The sequence below is a fragment of the Arvicola amphibius genome, chromosome 2 (genome assembly GCF_903992535.2).
Source record: "Arvicola amphibius chromosome 2, mArvAmp1.2, whole genome shotgun sequence".
NCBI lineage: Eukaryota > Metazoa > Chordata > Mammalia > Rodentia > Cricetidae > Arvicola > Arvicola amphibius.
This window is the reverse complement of record NC_052048.2, coordinates 78,092,258-78,118,224: the sequence shown is the minus strand read 5'-3', so window position 1 is coordinate 78,118,224 and position 25,967 is coordinate 78,092,258. Positions and strand designations below refer to the sequence as shown.

At 38.0% G+C, this 25,967-nt stretch overlaps 1 long non-coding RNA gene and 2 pseudogenes across 1 annotated transcript in view; 1 reads left to right on the top strand and 2 right to left on the bottom strand.

Moving 5' to 3' along the window:
• The window catches only part of LOC119808081, a 232,692-nt pseudogene that overhangs the window by 111,490 nt on the left and 95,235 nt on the right, over nucleotides 1–25,967 (bottom strand).
• On the top strand, nucleotides 1,883–24,654 carry LOC119808082 (annotated as a pseudogene).
• LOC119808086 overlaps nucleotides 2,550–25,967 on the bottom strand; it is a 46,848-nt gene continuing 23,430 nt past the window's right edge. Inside the window, exons 2-4 of the long non-coding RNA XR_005284399.1 lie at nucleotides 22,766–22,868; nucleotides 5,758–5,807; nucleotides 2,550–5,004 (exon numbers count right to left, since the gene is read on the bottom strand). This is a non-coding gene — a long non-coding RNA (uncharacterized LOC119808086). The remainder of the gene's footprint in view (nucleotides 5,005–5,757; nucleotides 5,808–22,765; nucleotides 22,869–25,967) is intronic.

Below are 25,967 nucleotides of genomic sequence, written 5' to 3'. Positions count from 1 at the left end.
GGTGGGCACAGGGACAGGTCTCCAAAGATGGAGGCCAGAGATGGGGCTTACACTGCCCTTCTCTTTTTCTCCCCTTTAACCTCCATAACCCACTAAATAAATATTCAACCTCACTCAGCATGGCATACCTATCCCATTCCTATCTGTCTCCTGCCCAGCTCTCGGCTTCCTGCCCTTGACCAGCCACCTTTTCAGACCTGCTGCGTGATCTCTTGGGGTGCCCACAAGTCTATATCTCCTCATAGGCTGCTGCAGCCACTCAGGGAACTGTGCCTTCCCTGCCGGGAACTTGTTACTCTCAGAACCCACTGCAACTGCCTGCCCCCATCACTCTCTGCCTGCCACTGTGGACCTGCAGCATTTTTGTCACTGCAACCACGAGCAATCTGCAGCATTTTTACTTAACCCATTACACCTATTATACACTCACCTATTATGAGTTCTAGGGCTACACAGATAAACCCTGTTTCAAAAAACAGCGGGGGAAAAAGGAAAAAGATTCACCTGCAATCTGAATTGCATCTGCTGGTAGCAGCCGACATATATTAAAGATATCGAAGAAGGAAGATCTCTCTCTTTGCCTGATTGCATTATCTCTGGCTACAAGCTCATTCCCTTACTATTTTTAGAGCCTATTTCTTTGGAATTTTGCCATATACTGAAGACCAGCTGAGACATCCAGCATCATAAACTAAACAACTACTGAACTCTTCAAATTTCCATTGGTAGGTAGCCATTGTTGGACTACCTTGACGACAGTTTGTAAGATATTCTAATAAATTCACATTCTACATATATGGAGAGATCATTATTTCTGTCCTCTTCATGTGGAGAACCTTGAAATTCAGTTGATTTTTGTTTGTTTGTTTATTTGTTTAAATAAGATTTGCTGTCTAACAATAGTGATCATAAACACATTCTTCCCATCTCCATTATTCGCTACGTATTCAGGTTTCTGTGAAGATTACTCTTTTTATTAATATTCATTTGCCAAGTGTTTGCTCTGAATTTCAGGAATAAAACTCCTAGCATTGGACCCATCATTCAGCCTTCTGATTGGAGAAAGACCTATGATCTTCTTTTAAAGATTTATTTATTAATCATGTATAAAATATTCTGTTTGCATGTATGCTGCAGGCCAGAAGAGGGCACCAGTCTCATTACAGATGGTTGTGAGCCACCATGTGGTTGCTGCGAATTGAACTCTGGACCTCTAAAAGAGCAGTCAGTATTCTTAACCTCTGAGCCATCTCTCCAGCCCCCAAGACTTATGATTTTGTTTGAGATCTTGTTCCTGCTTTTCTTTCCTGGTTGTCTGAAGTCCCTGTGGAAACCCAGAAAAGAGTAACTTCAGTTTGTCTTAACTCAGCATGAAACCGCAGAACAAACATCCCCCTTTGTGTCCTTAAATCTTTCTTTTAATGTTGATATTCTAGGCATCCTTCTACCTCTGTGACAGGAAATCATTCCACCCAAAATGTAGAGTGGGCTGTGCAATATTGTTAGCCACACGGTGTCCAGTAGGCAAAAGGAGAAGTGCCTACAGGAAGATAGTAGGACCTGCTACTGGATCGAAGAGAAGTGCTATTGAAATGCACACCTCTGGTGACCTAGAAAAGGTCTTTGTCTGGCTTGGCAGGCGGGGCCACGAACTACTGTGCTGTGTCTTTAAGCACAGTCTAACCCTATGGGAGGTGCTCTTGTCACTCAGGCCTTGCTAGCCAATCAGGCCCTCCCGTGACCCGCCAGTCATAAGTGACGTAGAGACTTTCCCAGCGCCATTTTCAGGCTTGGCTTTGAAGAGGAACCGGCACTAGTGTTTGTGCTCTGCTGCAGATACTGCTACAGGGATTGGAGTGGAAAGCTTGGGCAAGCCAGGAAACCACGACATGGTGAGTGAGCAGTTGCAATCCCCAGACGGGGAGGAGCGGATGGTGAGGTTCAGCAGGCAGTGTGGTGGGTCCTCCCCAGATCTGGGTGGGAACCTGCATCCAGATTCCCTATCCTGTGAGGTCCCATGCAATCATTGCATTTCCCTAAATATGACAGGCCTCTGAAAAATTTTTCTCTGTGGCCTGAAACTACTCAGAACATTGAGAGCAGGGAGCTCTGTGTAGAAACATCTTCTTAGGCAACATCAACCTGATTTTGGCGCAGGCTGCCAAACTCGAAGAGGCTTCGTTTCTCCAGTATCTTCTAGATGTTCAGCACTATGCATTTTTCCTTTATATGAAAGATCCATTTACTATTAATTTTGTGGAGGTTTTAAAGGACATCTCATGTGTTTGGTAGCACTCCACTTCTATGCTGTGATGTAGAAGATTAGAATTGGTAATATAAAGGATTACCAATGCTTAAGAAATAGTAAGTTTCACAAAGTAGAATTTAGCTGAGGGATGATTGCCTTTAAAACACCCAAAAGATTTGTGTATGGTAATCAGGCCTGTTAGAAATTAGGATGCTAGAATACACATTGTTTTTAATGAAAATCAAAATTCTCTTTATTGAATCCTTAATATAATAATCCAGATCTTCAGACTTATGGAAAATATAACGGATGCTTAGGGCCCATTTAGGTCATAAGTTTGACTGCTAAGCCACCTAGGAAACTACTAAAACAATTAGACACCGCAGCCCAACCAACTAAATAAGAATCTTTTCAGGAGTGAGGAGCAAAGTCTCAGTTTTTCAAAAGTGATCCCTGTGTGATCTGAATAGCAAACAAAGTTGGGAACTCTCTGGAGTCTCCTTCAGAAACCCTACCTCCAGAAAACCACTGTAGAGATTCAACTGGACATAGGAAAAAGTGGTTCCCTTCAAAAGAACAATAAATGACAGAAAGTTTTTGGTTTCACAAAGCACAGGAAGAAGACTGGGATAGCCTCCACAATCAGATGCTAACCTATGGCTTTCACCAAGTAGAATTTAGCTGAGGGATGATTGCCTTTAAAACACCTGAAAGATTGCTGTATGGTAATCAGGCCTGTAATAAATTAGGATGCTAGAATATACTTTGTTTACCAGAATTTACCAGACTTTTGGCTTCAAACCATTAACAGAAGCCTCCCCTAGATTACAATCAGGCATTAGCCTCATCTGCATATCAAAGAACAGGCCTCTAACAAGCTACTCAAGGGAGCATTACAGGATCACTGCCAACCTTAAGACCAGGTATGCCATAAAGTTCCAATTTTCTTCTTGAAAAAGCATAGTTCTTCCAGATGGACAGTATAACACCAGGTGACATCTATTTAAAAATTAAACACTGTTTGGCCTGATCAACCAAGGCTTTCATGGGAATGCAGTTCTGCAACTCCTTCCAGACTGATTCTTGACAAGTCAATGAGAAGAAAAATTAGACGAGTTCCTGAATAATTTCTAGCATCTCTGACTTCTACTGGGGACTTATAAGTGAAGAGGGATGTAGGCACAAATTGATGCTGGTGCAGTAAGAAAGGGAGAGGCAGGAGGGAGGGTGAGAGCTTTCCTACTTCAACAGTGGTTGAGATTACCAATATGGGCTAACATAGTCAATTTTGGGTGCTCCATAAATGTCTTCATTGTTCATTTCTTATGGTCCAAAAACCAGTGTAATCTAGACTGTGTAAAAGACTGACCTTATAGGGAAACCCAATTGCTATAGGTAGTTCATCCAAAATAGAAGATCTAGGTAAAATGGTGTGGTCCTGTCTAACAGGACTGTTATTTTTATGGTTTAAGATGTTCATCCTTAAAGAAATGGTGTGAGAAATCTTTGATAGGTGCTAACACAAATCCCTAGTCTGGAGCACATGGCTATAAAGCCTGTTTCAACTTATCAAAATAAAATTCGAGATTATAACTGTATCATATGCAAATTCTCTTTCCTACCTCCAAGTTCTACCATGACTCTTGCATTGTTTTCTAATTCATGTGTTGTTTTACTTTCACAAAGTTAATGTGTGACTATGACCTATGTTTGCAGGATTCTCCAGGTGTGAGGCAATTGGGTTGGCTGCACTGGGCATTGAGTATATAATGGAATATGCACACAAAGGACTGTATGATTTGTATGAGAATCAGGATGTGGTCTCAGAAAGCAAAAGAGAGTCTTCTAAAATACCAACTTTCTAGACTAGGGTCCTGTCTACTTAGCTAGAAAGACAGAGCTGGAAGAATTGTGTTGCCTGAGTAATTGATCTCTGATCACCCAGTAGGGAAACTGCTAATATTCTGAAGCCCAGCTGTGTGGCTCTAACCAAAGAGGAATTGTTTGGAGTCTGAGCAATCAGGAGTACTAGTGGCAGGTATCTTTCAGGCACTCTCCAGGAGTCTTCTCTTCTGTGGTAGTGAGTTTTAAGAAAGACTGCAAGCGATGCCACAGTGTGTGGAAGGTGTTCAGTGTAGATCGGATGTTCTGTCGTTTCTACTGGGAATTGAATGTACCATGAACCTGACTGTGGTTCCATGTGGTGACCAGAGCAGTGGCCCCCATCTTCTGAGTTTCCCTCTGTGTGGATTTCTGAGGAAGGGGGAGATTGTGCAGCCCTGGAATGGGAGGATATGTTGCTTGTAGTATCACTCTCCAGTGTGCACACATGAGCACTGCTTTTTTGTGTACAAGGAAGACAGATAGAAAAATTAAAGGCCTGATTTCTGTGGTTCTGAATACTGCATTCACTTTCACGTTTGTCTTATAAATGTTACAAATAGCTTAGAAAGCAGGAGAAAAATGGTGTTGGGGATCGCCTTTCAGTAATACATGATGAGAATGTTTTTAACTTTGCTCTTAGCACCAGTCACAGTGGTGTGATTCACTGAAGTTTAGTTCCAGGGAACAAAAAGAATTTGATCTGCAGATATTTCCCAGGTTTGCGTGGTGCTGGGCAGATAAATAGGTCAGAATCCAAATCTTGTGCCATAATCCATGTGGCAGGAGCAGATTTTAAATTATTCTTCTATGTTGTTTTGGAACTGGGCATCAATGGGGCTGCATTATCTTCTTCCACAAGGTGTCATACAGGGCTGCAGAATCAGAGCAAGAGATCAATCACCTTCATTTGAAGAAAGAACTCTAGAACATGGGCTTTTTAAGAAATATTAGTAGCTGGAGGGACAGACACAATAGCTTAAGGGTCAGTTTGAGTTAATTTTGTAAAAGTTATGAAATTTGTGTTTCTTTAATTTCTACATGTTGTGCCCAGGGCCTAAACCCCCCAAACCAACAAAAGACCATATCTGATGTAAAAGCAAAGAATCACTTTAATTACAAGTTAACTCCAGTCCTCTGTCCTTGCAACACATCTGGTGAAGTAATAGGAGCCCAAAGCTGCAGTGGGGCCGAGCATATATTGGGGTTAGAGGAAGGGGGGCATCTGGGAGTCTGCTGGTTGCATAGTAACAGTCTCAGGATTGGCACACCTCCAGGTCCTGAGAATTGGTCAGCTGAATTTCCTGAAAGTTGCTATACCTGGAGGTCATGGGGGCATGGGATGTCAGTTGCAACATTCCACCATTATCAGTAAAGCACATCCAATGCCCACGAGCTAACTTCTGATTGGTTCTTTACCACAATGGAGATGCCTGGCAGGAAGTGTCATTTTGACATCCATAGTAGCTGTATAAGTTTGCAAAATGTATTTCCCTTAGGGAAACCAGATGTATGCAGTTGAAGTTTTGCTCAGCTCTTGACAGTCTAAGTTTTAAGCGTTTTTCAGTGAATCAAAATTCTTAGGCCTTATTATATTGCAATATTTAAGTTAGAAAGCTCATAATCACCTGCAACTCCATTTCCAGAGAATGCGACACCCTGTTTACTTGTAGGTCATCTGTAAACACATGGAAGAGATTTTTCTCTCACAAATAAGCGTATAAATGTGGGAATATATTTGCTTTAGAAAGTTCTTGTGGCCGGGCGGTGGTGGCGCACACCTTTCATCCCAGCACTCGGGAGGCAGAGGCAGGCGGATCTCTGTGAGTTCGAGGCCACCAGCCTGGTCTACAAGAGCTAGTTCCAGGACAGGCTCTAAAAAAAAAAAAAAAAGAAAGAAAGAAAGAAAGTTCTTGTGACTCATAAAGCAATTAGAGCATGACAAGTTGCTTTAGGTGTATGCACTATTTTTTTTAAACTGTTATTTTTTTATTTGATTGGAAAAGTTCTCATTTCCTTACTCTGCAGACATACAGGTAATTATCAACGCATCTGTTTTAGGAAGCACAGTGTTGTCTATGTGATCTGAACAGGTATAATGTTCTTTATTATAAGGCAATGATATTCTTTTAGTAATCGAAACTATTTTCTACAAAGTTAAAGCATCAGAATGCTTTAAGCAAATCTCCTCAGTTTTCATGGAACATGTCTACTCATCCAACCCATTTTTCTATTATTGTCAAAGCACAGAACTGGAGTCCACAGGATGAGTGCTGGCGTCTTTTCTTGTGGTTTAATTTTGTTTAGAAGCTTGTTGCTCTTGTTTAAGGTACCATGCTATCAATTTGTAGGTCTGTCTTTGGGTCTTGTTTTGCCAGTGGTGCCTTATATGTTGTTGATTTCATTACTTTATGTAATTATGTAAATGTATGTTGTTTCTCGAGAAAATGATACATCTTCACCATTTTTATTCAGAAAATTTTCTCTATTATGTTATTAGATCCATAACCTTTTTGTTGGTTTGAAAACTTTCTGTGGAAAGACAGGTTTTGTTTTTCTCTACTTGACTGTAGAGGCTTGCTTTTTCCCATTTTTATATATATATATGCTTTTCTGTTTCTGCTATCTTTTTTTTTTTTTTTTGGTTTTTTTCGAGATAGGGTTTCTCTGTGGCTTTGGAGCCTGTTCTGCTATCTTAATGTTTGGGTTTTTGCTGCTTTAGTGATGAATATGGTTAATAAATTGATTTTTCTACTTTTAACATCTTCCGTATATTATTGTCTTCATCATAATTAGCTTCAACTGTCAACATGATGTAGCCTAGCATCACCTAAGGGAACATCGGTTGAGGCTTTACCCAGATCAGAACTGATAATTACTGTTTGGTGAATAATTGTGTTGAGGAATGATTACTGTGGGTTGGCTCTTCCACTGAGGTTTCAATTTCTTAACTAAGTGACTAAATGGGCCCGAGATAGATAAGAGATCTACCTGTGCATATGTTAGCAAAAGAGAAAGCCAGTATGCAATATTACCTTGTGGTTTGTCCAGTCCTCTCAGTCTCTCCACCAGATTCACTCCTCCACCATTTTCCTTCAGAAAAGAGGAGATATCCCAGGATACCAGTAAAGCCTTCATGACAGGTTACAATAAAACTTAGGACACTCCTTCTTATCAAGAATGGATGAGGCAATGTAGTAGGAGGAAAAGTGTTTTAAGAGCAGGCAAAAGACCCAGGGAGAACTCCCAGTCCCACTCTTAGGAGTCATACAAGAACACTGAGCCACGCAATGGTAACATACAGGCAACCAGATATGGTGCAGACTCCTGCAGGTTCCACGATGCTTTTTTTCAGGCTCTCTGAGCCCCTGTGAGCCCTACTCAGTTGATTATGTGGGCTGTGTTCTCCTGTGCACTTCTTATAGTTAGGTAAGGTTTTGAATATTAAGTTTTTTGAAAATCTTTTCTGGGCCTATGAGTTCAGATTCATCTCCTTCAATTTCTATTATTCTTAGGTTTTTTTCTCTTTTCATAGTGTTCCAGATATACTGGATGTTTGTTTCAGGAAATTTTTAGATTTACCATTTTTAATCAATGTGTCTATTTCTTCTATCATACCTTCAGAGTCTGAAATTTTCTGTTCCTTGTCTTGTATTATATTGGTAAAACTTTCCTTTGTAAGTCCTGTTCAATTACCTAGATTTTCATTTTGAGAATTCCTTCAGTTTACATTTTTAAAATTGCTTCTATTTCTATCTTCAGATTTTAAACAGATTTATTCATTTCCACCAACTGCTTGTTTGTATGTTTGAGTAATTCTTTATTACTCTAAAACTTTACTTTTTATTTTATGGAATTATTAATTTTCTCCACTTTTTTTAAAAAAGGAATTCATTCACTTCTTAAAGGACTTTTGTTATCTTTATAAATGTGGTCTCAATTGTGCTTCAACTGTGTTGCAATATTCAGGGCTTTGTAGTTTGATAGCTGGAATTTGTGAGTGACCTATTGATATTGCTGTTTTTATTTTATTCATATGCTACTGTATATGGATTTGAGTTTGAAGTGATGTTGGTCTACATGCCAGTTTCTCAGTTTGTTGTTTTGAATAGGTGTTTTGTTCCTTTGTTTTTCTTTCCTTTCTAGTTTTCTACTCTGTGTGGTCCATGGTTAACAGGGGTTCTCACACAAAGTTGGGGGCTGAAAATTTGGTATTAGGTGTGGCCTTCATTCCAGTAGGTAGTACCTGTCTATATTTAAAGCTAAAAATAGGGAGGAGGGGAGGGAGCTTGGAGATAGTGTTGAGGTGACACTGAGAGTGATGAGGTCTGTGAGCAGGTGGCCTACATGGGCTTCTGGCAGATGATCTGTCCTTTCTTTGAGCAATGGGTTTTACCCAATTTTTAGGCTACAAAACAGATGAGGGATATGGGACTGAGGATAGCATTGGGAGGGTTATTGAAAGAATGGTGGAGGTCCACAGGCAAACAGCCTATGTACATTTCTGTTGGTTGCCATTATCTCTTGTACAGTAAGGAGGCTTTGCCAATGTTAGCCTACCTGTTCTTTTGGCTTATATGGCCTGCACTCGAGCAGAGATATTCATTGGATTTTGGGTGGGGTCATGGCTTTGGTGGTAACAGCTGTAGGGTTGGTAGGTGATTATATCTGTGAGAATGTAGGAAGTGTAGAAATTCCATGCACTAGAGGTGTGCCTTCCTGTTCTTCTGGTGTGATATTCTCTTGAGCAGGGGATGTCAGCCTGATTTGGGAACTGGAACACAGCAATATTCTTTTTTTTTCTGAATGGGAATATACCCTGTGCCATTATAAGTTGAAAATACTTAATTTGTTTCTTTATTTTACAAGATGTGACAATCAAGAGATTGTTTTTCGTGTCAGAAGATACTTTGGACATGTGAGCTGTTTGGGTTGTTATACTGAATATGAGTATCATTAAACTCAGATTAAGTGCATTTTCACATTTTTGTTTCTCTTTGTTTTTATTCTTTTCTCATACAATACATCCAGACTAATGCCTCCCCTTCCTCCATTCCTTCTTGTCTTCCCCCTTTACCAAATTCCATTCCCCTAGATCCACTGCTACATTGCATGTTTGTTTTTGTGCTTCTGGGTTTTCTCACTTGGGAAAATAAAGAACTCCAAAAAACTAGACAACAACAGATCAAATAATCAAATTATAATGGGTTATACTTCTGAACAGAATTCTCAGTAGAGGAATCTGCAGCAGCAGAGAAACATTTGAAGAAATGTTCAACATCCTTAGCCATGAGGGAAATGCATATCAAAACTACTTTGTGGTTTCATCTTATACCTGTCAGAATGGTTAGGATTCATAACACAAGTAAAAGCTAATGCTGGCAAGAACATGGAGCAAGGGGACTTGCTGCTGTTGCAAGTACACAGTTCTACAGCCTCTGTGAAAAATCAATATGCTATTCTCAGAAAATTGGCACTCAGCCTGCCTCAAGACTCATCCATCCCACTTTTGGATATATACCCAAATGATTCTTCCACAAGTACACTTGCTCAAGTATGTTCATACTGGCTTTATTCATAATAGCCAGAAAGTGCTATGTCTATGAGAGATTGTGTTGACTGATGATTAATTGTGGAAGGCTCCTCCATGTGACAATATCACTAAGAAAGATTACCTGGATTAGAAAAGGGATATGAGCATTAGACCGTGAATAGGCAAGAGAGAAAGCCAGAAAACAATTTTTTGAAATAATTTATTATATTATTACTTAAAAAATTACCAATCCAAATTCCCACTCTCTCCCCTCTCCAACTCTCCTCCCTCTCACTCTACAGATCCTCTTACCCTCCTCCAATCCTAAGAGAGTGCTATGCACCCTGCACTGTTGAAAGTCCAAGGCCCTCCCTACTACATCTAGGTTGGGCAAAGTTTGCATCCAAAGGGAATAGGATCCCAAGAAGCCAGTACATGCAGTAGAAACAAATCCCAGTGTCACTATCAGTGGCACCTCAGTCTGCCCCAACTGTCAACCCCCTTCAAAGGGGCTTGATGTTCCCATGCTCATTCACTCCCAGTCTAGTTGGAGTTGGTGAGCTATCATTCACTCAAGCAAACTGTCTCAGTGGATGAACCCCTCTTGGTCTTGACTTCCTTGCACATACTCTCACGCCTTCAACTCTTCAACTGCATCTTGGGAGCTCAGTTCCTATGTGGGTCATTGCCTCTGTTTCCATCTGTTGTTAGACAAAGGTTCTATGGTGATATTTCAGATAATCATGAGTCTGACTACAGGGTAAGGCCAATTCAGACACCCTCTGCTCTTTTACTTAGGGTCTTAGCTGGGGTCATCCTGGTGGGTTCTTGGGCATTTTTCTAAAGCCGGATTCTTGCTAACTCCATCATAGCTTCCTCAATTGAGATATCTCTTTCCTTGCTCGCATATCTGTCCTTCCTCTTCTCGGCTATCCCATTCCTTCAAATTCGCCTCAACCCCTCCTTCTCTTCTTCCTTCAATCCCCATGCCCCCTGCTCTCAAACTTTTGTCTGATTCAAATTTCCAGGTTGGTCTATATATGTTTATCTTTGGGTTCACCTTATTACTTAGATTCTTTAAGATCATGAACTATAGCCTCAATGCCCTTTGTTTATGGCTAGAATCCACTAATGAATGAATACATACTGTATCCATTATTTTGGGTCTGGGTTACCTCACTTAGGATAGTATTTTCTAATTCAATCCATTTGCATGCAAAATTCAAGATGTCATTGTTTTTTTACAGCTGACTAGTAATCTAGTGTGTAGATGTGCCACACTTTGTTCATCCATTTTTTAGTTAAGGGGCATCTAGGTTGTTTCCAGGTTCTGGCTTTTACAAACAATACTGCTATAAACATAGTTGAACAAATGTTTTTATAGTATGATTGAGCATCTTTTGGGTATATTCCCCAGAGTGGTATTGCTGGATCCTGAGGTAGGTTGATTCCCAGTTATCTGAGAGACACCACACTGATTTCCAAAGTGGTTGCACAAGTTTGCATTCCCACCAGCAATGGATGCGTGTTCCCCTTAATCAGCATCCTCTACAGCATAGTGTTTTTGATCTTATTCATTCTGACAGGAGTAAGATGATATCTCAGAGTTTTTTTGATTTTATTTCCCTAATAGCTAAGGAAGTTGAACATGTCCTTAAGTATCTTATGGCCATTTGAAATTCTTCTCTTGAGAATTTTCGGGTTTATTTCTGTACACCACTTTTTTAATTGTGTTATTTAGAATTTTAATGGTTAATTTCTCGAGTTCTTTATATAATTTGGAGACCAGTCCTTTGTCTGATATGAGGTTGTTAAAGATTTTTTTCCCATTCAGTAGGCTGCCTTTTTGTCTTATTGACTGTGTCCTTTGCTTTACAGAAGCTTCTCAATTTCAGGAGGTCCCATTTATTTATTGTTGCTCTAATTGTCTGTCCTAATGGGGTTATATTTAGGAAGTAGTCTTCTATACCCATGCATTGAAGGTTACTTCCCACTTTCTCCTCTATCAGGTTTGGTGAGGTCAGATTTATGTTGAGATATGTAATTTATTTGGACTTGACTTTTCTGCATGGTAACAGACTTGGATTTATTTTCATTCTTCTACAGGTTGGCATCCAGTTATGCCAGCACCATTTGTTGAAGATGCTTTCCTTTTTTCCATCATACCTTTTTTGCTTTTTTGTCAAAAATCAGGTGTTCATAGGTGTGAGGATTAATATCCAGGTCTTCAATTCGAGTCTCTGTTTTTATGCTAATACCAAGCTGTTTTCATTACTGTAGCTCTGTAATAGAGCCTGATGTCAGGGATAGTAATGCCTCCAGCAGTTCCTTTATTGTATAGGATTGTATAGGATTGTTTTGGCTAACCTATGTTTTTGGATTTTCAATATAAAGTTGATTATTGTTCTTTCGAAATATGTGAAGAATTGTGTTGGGATTTTGATGAGTATGCATTGAATCTATAGATTGCCTTCGGTAAGATTGCCCTTTTTACTATGTTGATTTTTCATATCCAAGAGCATGGGAGATCTTTCCATTTTCTGGTATTCTCTTCAATTTCCTTCTTCGAAGACTTAGAGTTCTTGTCAAGTAGGTCTTTCACATCCTTGTTAGTGTTACCCCAGATATTTTATGTGATTTGTAGCTATTGTGAAATGTGATATTTTTCTGATTTCCCTCTCAGTTTCTTTATCCTTTTGTATAGAAGGGATATGTAGTGAGGAGGCAAGCAGGCCTGCTTTTCATCCTGCCCGGCTTCTGCACAGCTAGCTTAGGCCTGGAAATAATAACGCGGAAACTGTATTCATTTAAACACTGCCTGGCCCATTAGCTCTAGCCTCTTACTGGCTAACTCTTACATCTTGATTAACCCATTTCTATTAATGTGTGTAGCACCACGAGGTGGTGGCTTACTGAGAAGATTCTAACCTACGTCCATCTTGGGCTGGAGCTTAATGGCGACTGCCTCACTGCCTTCTTCCTCCCAGAATTCTGTTCTGTCTTCCCTGCCTACCTATGTTCTGACCTATCAGGCCAAGCAGTTTTCTTTATTAATTAACCAATGAAAACAACAGATAGATAGAAGACCCACCTACATCAGGGTTACTGATTTTTTTGAGTTGATCTTGTATCCTGTCACTTCATTGAAGGTATTTATCAGCTATAGGAGTTCTCTGATAGAGTTTTTGAGATCACTTATATACACGATCCTATCATCTGCAGATAATGAAAGTTTGACTTCTTCCTTTCCAATTTGAATCCCCGTGATCTCCTTATGTTGTCTTATTGCTATTGCTAAGACTTCAAGAACTATGTTGAAGAGAGATGACTCACTTCTAATGTCCACCAAGTATTGTTCTCCACAGAGCTTGCAGGGTAGGGCGGGTCAGAGAAGGGGTGGATTGATGGCTAGAAAGCCAGCTCCCTACTGGTGGCTAGGGATGCCGAAGGGACCTGGGGAGGGGAGCTTCTGACTTTTCTCCCACATGGAAGTTTTAGGGAGTAGGGGTCCAGGGCCATATGGCCACTGCTGACTCACCTCCAATATCCACCAAGCATTGGTCCCCACAGAGCTCACAGGGTATGGTGGGTTGGGGGCACAGGAAACAATCTTTACCCTGTCTTTTGATTTAATTTTTAGCTTGAATTTTTATCCTAAGCCTCCCAAAATGAAGGAGTATGATCTAATGTAATCAGCCAAATAAATCCATTCTTTGCCTAAGATGCTTTGGGTTAGAGACCTTAGTTACTGCAGCGTAAACACAAGTATGAATAAGAAATGGAACACATAATGTGATTTTGTTGCTAGGCAGAGCCTGGGAATGTTGCCGGGCGGTGGTGGCGCACGCCTTTAATCCCAGCACTTGGGAGGCAGAGGCAGGCGGATCTCTGTGAGTTCGAGACCAGCCTGGTCTACAAGAGCTAGTTCCAGGACAGGCTCCAAAGCCACAGAGAAACCCTGTCTCGAAAAACCAAAAAAAAAAAAAAAAAAAAAAAGAATGTTGTCTTTTGAAAGAATGTGGAAAATAATAATATGTTAGATGGCAAAAATTGTAGAAAGTTCTACATAAAATTGAACTGGCTCTTCTTGTAAGACCAGGAAGATGGAAATGTTAAGAATAATGGCAGGAAATAGAGACTGAGATAATAGGATTTCAGTCCAAAAGAAACTCGATGAAAAATAAGCTAGTGGTCATTTGTGTTATGTTTTGGCCTGAAAGTCTTTCTTATGATGCCTATACCTTGAAATTTAGTAAGGCAGAATTAAAAATTAATGGACTAATTACTTAAATGGAATATTTAATCTGTTACATGGTTTTTACTGATGACTCATTTAGGTCTACAGTGAAAAGAAAACAAGTGGAGGGTGGTGGAAGTAAATGAAAATTAAAAGATATTTTTAGATGACAGTCAGTATCTGAAAAAGGCAGGAATTTTCAAGGAGTTATCACCATTATAGAGAAAACAATGGCAAAGGAATGAAATCCTGCCAAGGTTCATTAAGAGTAAGACTCCATCCTAAACTTTCAATTTATGTAAGGAGTAAGCAAAGTAATTTCTAGTCCCAGGAAGTAACTTGATAAAACACCTGCTGCACTTGTGTTCCAAACGTGTAACCCAATTGGGATAGTGTCTGTTCTAATTAAATCAAACTTTGCAGTATCACCCATCATATACAGGTACTGGAAACAAGGAATAATCAAAAGTTAAGGTAAGTTAGTCTGTGGTTACAGTGCAGGATTGTTGCATTGAGGAGACTGTAAGAATCCATTGCATGAAGCTGTGAGGATGAAGCCTGGTGTTTTTATTTTTTTTTTTTTTACACTTTACTCTTTGGGGAGCATGCCACCCAGATCTCAAATAAATGACTCATGTGAAGGTGAATTCCTTTTTATAAACTCCTTAGTTTTACTATTTCTAGCCAGCTTTTTGGAAACTATCTTTGCTCCTCTGGGCTTTTATCTTTATGTATTTTGTATGCCTTACTTTACTAACTATTCTGTGGCTTGCTGTTTGGCTAGTGTCCTCTTCTTTTATTTTTCCTTCTTTTTTTCACTCTCTGATTTCTCTCTAATTAAGGGTAAGACTCCATCCTTAACCTTCAATTTAAGGAAGGAATAAGGAAAATGATTTCTAGTCCCAGAAGGTAACTCCATAAAACACTTGCTGAACCTGTGGTCCAATTTATTTAATTTAATTTATTCCTCCAATTTATTCTCTGTATCTGAAAGCCCCTCCTAATCTTTCATGCCAAGCTTTGGCCATCCAGCTCTTTCTTAGGCCAATTAATTGTTTTGACAGGCAAAATATCAGGACTTTACAGAGTTAAGCAAATACAACGTAAAAGAATTCAGCACATCTTTGGATTACTGAAACAAACGTTCCACAGCATAATAAAAGTAACACATGTTAAAAATATATTACACAACATTTTGCTTAAATGTAATGTTTAACCTTAACATAGTAAGACTATATAGACAAAACTGTTTCCATGTAAGAATTACATTTTCAGTATTTGTAGTATGAAGCCACTTGTTTGTTCCAGGCTACTGAGCCCTAAATTAATCACACAGAAACTATATGATTTGCAATACTGTTTGGCCAAAATTTATGGGAAACTCCTATCCTAAAGTAACCCATCTCCATTAACCTGTGAGTCACCACATCACTGTGGCTTATCGGGTAAGCCATCCCCAGCATCTGTCTCCTTGTGTCTCACAACTCTGCCTTTTTTCTCCCACCATTCAGTTTAATTTTCCCTGCCTAGCTCTGTTATGGCCTGCTATAGGCCCACAAAGCACATTTTTAATTAATCAGTGGTAATCACATCATACAGAAGGGAATCCCACATCATCTCCCCTTTTCTGTCTTACTGAAAAATTACATATTACATAGTAAAATTACATAAAACAAAACAGGTATCAAGCAAGAATTTTTAGTAACAATACTTATATCTGCTTAATCTGTCCTGTTGTGTATCTGTAATTCTTTTCTGTCCAGAAGCACTTCTTAAAATGTTAAGCTGAGGCCTGACTAGTACTAAGGTTGCTTTGCCTTTTGGCTCCACCCAGTACAACATGGTGGAACAGAGGTCTGTTTATTGTGAACCATTTTCACAGCCCCATTTTCAGGCACACAGCAGGTCTATGTTGCCATTAAACAAGGTGTAGTATTCTGCTCACAAACTGAATTTAAATGTTTCATAACCAGCCCTTGTCAGAGTTTTATTGGAAGCATGGGTCAGAAAGCTACCCTTTCAGAACTGTGGGTTTTTTTTTTCTGTTACCACTGAATCAGAAAAAACCTCTGTAATGGAGCCATGGCATTAAGCCATGTTTTACTCTGTTTTTGTTGTTGTTGTTGTTTGTTTGTTTTTTGAAAAGGCTAGAATTACTTCTCAAACTCTCTCAGGTTTTAAGTGGATTTTTGTTGGCCACATGTGTGCTAATTTTTAGCATGAGACCACCTGTTTGTTTCCAGCTGTAAATAACAGTCAGAAAGTATATTATTTGCAATGCTGTTTGGTGGTGTGGGAGAATTGTCTGTATTCTATCAACCATGTTTTAAATAACTGCTGATTGGCCAGTAGCCAGGCAGGACATATAGGTGGGACAACCAGACAGGAAGTAGAGGCAGGGCAATGAGAACAGGAGTATTCTGGGAAGAAGGAAGCTCTTCCCGCAGTCTTGCCCAGACCACAGAAGAAGCAAGATGTGACCTACCCTGCCGAAAATGATACCGAGACATGTGGCTAATATAGATAAGAATAAATAATGGGTTAGTATATGTTACAAGAGCTAATAAAAAGATTGAGCTAATGGGCCAATCAGTTTTATAACTTATGTAGACCTTCTGTGTGATTTTCTTTGGGGCCAAATGTCTGTGGGACCTGGTGGGAGGACAGAAACCCTAACAAGCAGGCCCTCATGCTACAGTTTGGCCAATAGCTTTAGCATATTTTTGGCTAACTCTTATATCCTATACTAACCCGTCTCTATTAATCTGTCTATTACCATGTAGCGTTGGCTTACCAGGTAAAATACCATCCCCAGCGTCTGTCTCTGGCAGGACTACATGGAGTCTCATGACTCCACCTTCTTTCTCTCCGTATTCAGTTTAGTTTTCCCTGCTTAGCTCTGTTCTTTCCTGCTATAGCCCTATAAAGCAGTTTCTTTATTAATCAGTGGTAATCACAGCATACAGAGGGGAATCCCATATCAAGTAATCTTTCCATTTGTAGGTAATATATTCAGAGAAAGTAATGCGTTATCGATCCTATCTTAGTGAAGTCAAAGTTTTACCCCTAACTTATTTTCTATCCTAAGGAAAACTGCAACTATAACTAAGTAGTCTTCAAATTCATCAAAGACTCAGAAAGATGTGATATTATCTAAAATCAGAGACATTTGGCTGGCTGGACAATCATCCACAGTTCCTTTGAAATGTTGGGGCAACCAACTTCATTCAATAGGCCCAGAATAACTGGTAAATTTTTCAGTGAAGCATGAAATTCAAAGGAATATCCTGCCTTGTACTCACAAAGTTCATCAGTTGCTTTCTTATATGTCTTGCAGAAAATATGGCATATCCTTCTGTGAAGCTGGAATTATCCTGCCTTGTTTTGGCAAAGTTAGGCAGTCTATTTCTGTGTGTCCTGCATTTCCTGTCTGTATAGCACATTATCATCAGTCAAAGGCAAGAGCAGTTTCTTGCCTAGTATCTAGTCTTGTCACAATGAAAGCAAACTCCAATGGAGTTTTTCAATGTCTGGTATCTCTGAAGTAATAAAATGATATATTTCATAGATCTTTGAAGTGCTTGAAAACCATTTGTCTATTCAATGTACCTATATATGAACTTGAAAACATACTTAACATTCAAAATTGATTATTATAACTGATTATATACTAACCTGTGTTTTTTTCCAATTATTTTGTGACTCGGTGTCTGTATATAGTTCTGGAGCCTCTCCTGCCACTCATTCTGTAGACCTGACTGGTCTTGAATGCCTAGAGATGTACCTGTTTATGCCTTTGAAGTGTTGGGATTAGAGATGTGCATGACCTCCTTTCAGCTAATCTGTGGGGTTTTTTATTATCCTAAATAGTTTATTATAATAACCTTGAAAAACTAGAATTTTATCTTAAATTTTTAAATGAATGGCATAGGGACAATACCTTAAACCAAAGTAGAAATGTAAATACACTGTGACAAAGTGACCTTAAATTTCTGTCAATCTGCTATATTCCCACAAATGATAACAAACATCCATAGTCCAACATATAACCAAAAGCCTCCATAAAAATCTCATGGAACTGGAGGTGGAGGATTCTCTCGATTGTTTCCTGCAAAATGTAGGAAAAGACACTTTTAGAGGTCCCAGAGAAAAATTTGAGATAATGGAAAAGTCTTGGGAAAACCAGCTATAATATTTGTTGTTAGATTTCACAGGTCAAGTTTTTAGAGGTCATCCCTGATCAAACCTGATCAATATTATTCCTGAAGAATTCTCTAATCTTTTGCCCCCTACAGAAACCAAAGTAAAACCTCTTCTCTAAATCATTTCTTAATTTCCATTTTCCAGTACATTTGACTTATTTTTTAAATTAATATTGCCTAAAGTATCTAGATTGGTTCAGTTTGGCAGCCCTGTTTACAATTCCAAGTTTTTCAGATACTGTCTCTTGCTTGTCATACATCAAAAAATTCAAAATCAGCACAATATTATATAAGATCCAGAAACCCTGTTTATTTCCTATCATTACCTGCCTCCCTATTTTATATTACTTTTACTATCTCTTTAAAGACTTTATTATTTTTTGAAGTATTTCTTTCTTTACTTCTTATATAAATTTTCTTGTCTTTCTTAAGCCTATGTATATTGTAAAACACACTGGAAACTTTTCATAGGTCTCTCAGTCTGAACCTCTTCTACTCTCATGTATGACCACATGAGCCTTTAATCTGCTAAGTGGAATGGACCTCTGCCATGAGTTTTGCTGCTGGCTGCTCCCACTAATCTAGGCATGAAAGCCAAGCTCACAGTCTGGTTGGAGATTGCTGTGGGAAGCACTTTCTACCTTCCTAGCATTAGGAAGCCAATGGTCATGCTTCTGCAGACCTTTTATTTACTTAGTTTTTTTTTTTTAAGTAAGTGCTGCTTAAGCATTTGCTTTAAGGCAGAAACTCTTAGAGGAGAAATGAAATTTGAGCCCCATGTTGTATACCAAATTATATTTAGGTTTTTTTGCTGTTTTGGGGGGGGGCACAACTCGGCTCCCCAATAAATAACACAGATTTTTTTATTATTACTTAGAAATATCTGGCCACAACTTGACTCCCCATTAAATAACAAAAATTTTTTATTATTATTTAGACATATCTGGCCTTAGTTTAACTAGTTTCTTGGCAGTTTTTCTTAAATTGTTATATTGACCTTTTGCCTCTGGAGTTCTATCTTCTTCTATTCTGTATACCTTTCTTTATTACTTACTCCCTGACTTTATGTGTAGCTGTCTGGCCCTTGCTATACTCTTATTTCCTTGCTTTTCTTTCGATTTCTTTTCCTACATTTCTCTTTCCGTTTATTCTCTCTGCCTGGCATCTCCTCCTATTTTTTTACTGTCAATCTATTTGTCATTTGGCACTTGTTTTGACCAACCAAGTGATTTAGGCATCAAGGTATCATGTTTTCACAAAGTTGAACAAACACAGCATAAAAATGCAACATATCCTTGCAGCATTAATACAAATGTTCCACAGCATAAACAAATATAACATAGCCTAAAAGAATATTCCACAACATGTTGAATTGCATTTTGATAACATAAAATGGTGAGATACCTAAGCTATAAGACATATTCCATGGAAAGACAGTTGCATATAGGGAATAGAATTAACCAAAGATAAAGATGTAGGAGAAGTTGCAGGTTAGGGCCATCTAAGTCTTATAAAACTAAAGCCCCACGAATCTGAGACAGAGCTACAGGACTTGACGTATGACCTGCTGTGCTTCAGTCTTTCTTGGTCCAATCTTCCCTCACTATGTGTCCATTTCTCTTTTGGATGTAAATGGTATCCTGTTCTATTGTTTGTTGGAAAGACGTCATTGTCAAGAGATTGTCTGTGGTGTCAGAAAAAACTTTGGACCTTTAAATATTGTAGGTGCTGGTGTGGACTATGAGGATCATTGGAGTGACAAAAGCATTTTCGTCACCGATGACCATGAGCCTATAGTGACCTGGGTCAGAATGTAGTTGATGAGTGAAAAACAGATAGGAGGTTGTATTTGGTCAAGTGTGTCTCCTTAGCGATTTTCTTTTGATTGGTTGTGAAACCATTAGTAGGGGGGACTTTTTTGGATGAAATTCATTATTGGAGATGTGATATGAGTCTCTATTGCTTGAATCCATCCCCTGTTCTTTGTGTCTTCTATGCTGTGGTTGAAACTAATCATCCAGGTTCCTTCTTGTGCTATTATGCCTTCTCCACCATTATAGACGGAAACACTAAATCATGAAAGGTTTAGTAGAAGTAGTTGCTATTCAGTGCTAATGCAGTTTGGTAGCTTGCTTTTAAAAATTGTTTTCTTTGTGTGTTTTTTGAAGTAAAGTTTTGTCTATGTAGCCCTAGCTGGACTGAAAGTTGCCCTGTACACCAGGTTGGCCTCAAACTCAGATATCACCTAACTCTGGCTCCCAAGTTCTGGGATTGAAACTGGACCAACATTCCTGGCTTTTTTTGTTTTGATATTATTGGATAATTTTGTCACCCATATCTTGAATTTTAAAGTTTGGCAGAGGGATTCAGTATATTTCCAAGGAGGGCATTTATTCATGGCATTAATACTGTCTGAGCTTTCTGAGTCATTGGATTGCAGGTACATCACCTTTTTCCAGCTGTTGTGTTAATTTTGAAACTTTTATTGAATATAAGTAACTGTATGCATGAATCTGTACCATGAGGTTACATGATTCTTACAGTGATAAAATGCTGGTCGCAGAAACCCTAAATTTAAAATAATGGGTAGTTGTGATCTCCCACTTAAGCTCTAGCAAATGAGCCCACCTATAAACAAGACCAGCGATGACTCTTAATATTAGGGCATCTCTCCTGCCCTGTGTTGATTATTTGTGATCAACATTTGTATTGTTAAGCTTTTAGTCTGTTCATTTGTAAACTTTTAAACTTGCACTGCCTTTTAGTAAAATTTTATTCATGTTACAGTTCTAATTGGGGCAATTAGGTTTCTGGAAGATGAATACAGAACTGGAATGAATGCATAACTCTTTGTAGAAACTTCAATGAAAATCCCAAGTTCTTTCTATTGTTTCTGATCGTTTGACTGATTTTTCCATGGGAAATGGTCTTAATATGTACTTCTGACTATCCTGGAAGAGATTGCATACACTAGGCTTACATTCAACTCAGAGGCAGATATATACACTCCTGTGCTTTCTGATTAAAGTCATGAGCCAATGTACCCAGCTTGCCCATCTTATTTTTGTTTTTTTAAATAGGAATTAATTGTTCATACAATTTCTCACGTGTACTCTGTGCTGTTGATCTGTTTATTTGTCTATGTTTTATAATAAACATTTCTCTTGCAAGGTGACACCCCATTCAAAGGGTAGAGAAATGACAGAGGTGAACCTCTTAATCAGTTTCCCTTTAAAGTGACCTGGTGATTAAATTTTGTCTATGTTTTGGACTATTTGTGGGGATTACCAGAATCTTTTGACTGTAGTGTCAAAGAAGTATATATATAATATAGTCAGTTTCATGCTTTCTTTTGTACACATGTATGGGATATTTAAGAATGCTGTTACCTATGGTGATGTGCATGTTGACTTCACTTGGGAAGAATGGACATTGCTGGAACCTTCCCAGAAGAATCTCTACAAAGATGTGATGCTAGAGACCTACAGGAACCTCACTATTATAGGTAAGCCAGAATTTTCCTTTACAATTTAAAATAAGGGGACAACTATTCATTAATTATTGATGCTCTCTTGTAATTTGATTGAGAAAGAAGAATGGAGTGAATAAATCAAGCAGTGTTTAAGGTTCATTAAAGGTAGTAATTAATTTTGCACAATTTTTAATAATAAAACATGCATTTTCTGGTATTATATTTTAGGATACAGTTGGGAAGACCATACTATTGAACAACATTGGCAACATTCTACGGGGTATGAAAGGTAACTTTCATGAGAAAGTTGATACATATGTGCATCTGAAGAAATTTTATTGTGTCCTGGAAGTTTTTATCAAAAGCAATAGTGTAAATAAAAACAGCTTAAATTGTATCACTGATTATTAAATTCTCACAAAACTATAAAGTACAATTTCAGGTAGGTGAATTGCATGCACAAGGCATTCTTTAAGAAAGAAGTCAAGGAAACAATGCCTCAGCTGATAATCTCTATACCACATGTCTATGAGTACAGAAAGTCATACTGTGTGAATTCAATATAGAAAACTTTTATTTATTATTATTCTTTTATTTAGTATATCATATGTCACTGCAAAATCAAGTCATATAAGCATACATATATGTAATGACAAAACACAATTCTCTCTCAGAACAATTAGAAGATACATAGCAATTCCAATGTTGAGTATACTTATTGAGTTTGATTCAAGTATACAAGTAATTTTTTCCAGTTTCATTATTAATACATCAGCAATACACATTGCAGAAAAGCTACATCAGTACTAAGACTTTGTAAATACTTTTGTTTATCCTAGGTCACTTAGCAAATGTCGTATCACTCACAGAATAGGAAACTTTATGAATGCAATAAGCATGGTAAAACTCTGAGTTTTTCCAGTTCTCCTCATATATTTGCATTATCATGTATATAAAAAAGATTCTGTAAGTATGAACCATGTAAAAAAGTATCTTACAATCAGAAGTATCCTCAAAGATGCAAAACAATCCTTAATAAAGGGGAACAACATGAGTGTATTCACAGTAATAAAACCATAAGATCTAATTCTTCTTTATGATTGGACCAAATTGTAAAATTAATTCATACAGATATAAACATTTAACAGTGCATTGAATATAATAATGCTTATACGTGTTCCATTATACTTACAGGCAGGAAAAAAGTAAAACTGGAGAGAAACCTTCTTTATCTTCTCAATGTCTTAAAGCCCTTACATATGACAGTCATCTTCAAAGGCATGAAAGAACAAATCCTAAAGAGAAACCATATGAATTTAATCAGTGTGATAAGGACTTTGGACATCACAGTTTTCTTCAAATGCATAATAGAACACATACTGGAAAGAAAGCATATGAATGTAATGAATGTGATAAAGCCTTTACATGTATTAGTGATCTTCAAAGGCATATAATAAGACATACTGGAGAAAAACCTTACGAATGTAATAAATGTGGTAAAGCTTTTGTATGTCACAGTCATCTTCAAAGGCATAAAAGAACCCATATTGGAGAGAAACCCTATGAATGTAATGAGTGTGGTAAAGCCTTTGTGTGTATCAGAAATCTTCAAAGGCATATAATAAGACATACTGGAGAGAAACCCTATGAATGTAATCAGTGTAGTAAAGGCTTTGTATGTATCAGTGATCTTCAAAGACATATAAGAACACATACTGGAGAGAAACCCTATGAATGTAGTCAGTGTGGGAAAGCCTTTGCAAGTCAGGGTTATCTTCATATTCATAAAAGAACACATACTGGAGAAAAACCCTATGAATGTAATCAGTGTGGGAAAGCTTTTGTATGTCAAAAAAGTCTCCAAATACATGAAAGAATGCATACTGGAGAAAAACCTTACAAATGTAATCAATGTGGTAAAGCTTTTGTATGTCACAGTCATCTTCAAAGGCATAAAAGAACCCATACTGGAGAGAAACCCTATGCATGTAATCAGTGTGGGAAAGCCTTTGCATGTATCAGTGATCTTCAAAGGCATATAAGAACACATACTGGAGAGAAACCCTATAAATGTAATCAGTGTGGTAAAGCCTTTGCAAGGCAGGGTGATCTTCACATTCATATAAGAACACATACTGGAGAGAAACCCTATGAATGTAATCAGTGTGGGAAAGCCTTTGCATGTTACAGTTATCTTCAAAGGCATAAAAGAACCCGTATTGGAGAGAAACCCTATGAATGTAATGAGTGTAGTAAAGCCTTTGTATCTCACAGTGATCTTCAAAGGCATAAAAGAACACATACTGGAGAGAAAACATATGATTGTAATCAGTGTGGTAAATCCTTTGATTGTTACAGTCATTTTGAAATACATAAAAGAACCCATACTGGAGAGAAACATGAATGTAATCAGTGTGGTAAAGCCTTTGTATGTCACAATAGTCTCCGAATACATGAAAGAACACATACTGGAAAAAAACCTTATGAATGTAATCAGTGTGGTAAAGCTTTTGCATGTCACAGTCATCTTCAAAGGCATAAAAGAATACATACTGGAGAGAAACCGTATGAATGTAATCAGTGTAGTAAATCCTTTGTATCTAACAGTGATCTTCAAAGGCATATAAGAACACATGCTGGAGAGAAACCCTATGAATGTAATCAGTGTGGTAAAGCCTTTGCAAGTCAGGGTAATCTTCACATTCATATAAGAGCACATACTGGAGAGAAACCCTATGAATGTAATCAGTGTGGGAAAGCCTTTGCATGTCACAGTTATCTTCAAAGGCATAAAAGATCCCATACTGGAGAGAAACCCTATGAATGTAATCAATATTGTAAAGCCATTTGCCCATCACAGCACTCTTCCAAAGCATAAAAGGACACATAACTGGAGAGAAAGCCTATGCTTGTAATCATATGGTAAAGGATTTGGTCATCATAATACTCTTCAACAGCATAAAAGGACACACACTGGAGAGAAATCCTATGAATTTTATCAGTGGGGTAAAGGTTTGGCATATCACAGTCAACTTCAAGGCATAAAAGAACACATACTGGAGAAACCCTATGTGTTAAACATTAATATATGTGTTAAAACTTTTGCTCATTGTGGAGGCCTAAAATTGTGAGCCTGTTTACAAGTTGATTAAAGGTCAGAGAATTGGGACTTTCCTCTAGTTCCTTCAAGGTTATTGTGACTTTACCTCAAACAAATGCCCCACCAACATATAGGTCCAAGAGTTCTGCTCTGTCAAGGATATTTTCAACAGGTGTTTCTAATTGTCAGAACTTGTACGCCAGGAATAGAGAAGTAGATCTCTTCCTACCTCAAACAAATTCTAAGGATTCAACTAAGTTCCAGTTCCCTTTATGAAGATAACTTGGGATTCTACTGAGGGAGTGGTTTGCCTACAGAATGTTTTGGTCTAAGGTGTAAGCATGACTTGTTTTGTTCTATCAACATAATTTTTAACTGTGCACGTAGCTCATGAATTTCAATTAATACTAGTTCATTTCCTTGTAGTATGTTAATGCAGTCTTTTGTTCTTACTCCTACCTTTCAGGGTCAAGGGTATTTTAAGCATTTGGAAATTAAATGCAGGTGAATTTTCAGTACTCACTGGAATTCCTTTCCAATACTACCCTATGTGTTTCTCCATTTTATTCTTTTCATTTGCGTCTTCATATTCATATTATCTACTATAGTTCTACTACTGACGCCTTTACCCTTAAGAGAGAGTTTTTTTCTCAAGGCTGGTCCCAGACAGCTCAGCACATTCACCTTCAAGAGATAAATGAAAATACACTGGAAAGAAAGTATATGAATGCAATCATTATGGTATAGCCTCTGCATGTATCACTAGTCTTTAAAAATCATGAGGTAAAATCATACTACAGATAAACCCTGTAAATGTAGTCAGTGTGCAAAAGTTTTGCACTTTATAAAGGAGTAAAATTTTTATGTGCAGTTAATCTGTTAAAGCATTTTCATATTACAATAGTCTTTTCCTACCTTAAAAAAATACTGAGATCTTATTATAAAATACCTATTAAAATCTTTTTCCAACATAAATATAATCAGTTACAGAAGAGTATTAATTCTGTAGAAAAGTTTGACAGTGTCAAAAAAGTTTTCAAATATTATGATATCTATTTTTATATTGTAAGTACCCACATACTCATGGAACAAATGAATATATGAAGACCTATGTGTAGGATAAAAGGGCCAGACAAAAACAACACACCTTGAACCTGAAAGCAGAGCCAGGGAAAGACATAAATTTTCACCACCCTAAACTTGGAGCCAATGAGACACACCCTGACTCTTAAACCAGAGCCAAATTTTACACTTTCAGCCCCTGTATCCAGAGCCAGTGAAAGAAACCCTGACC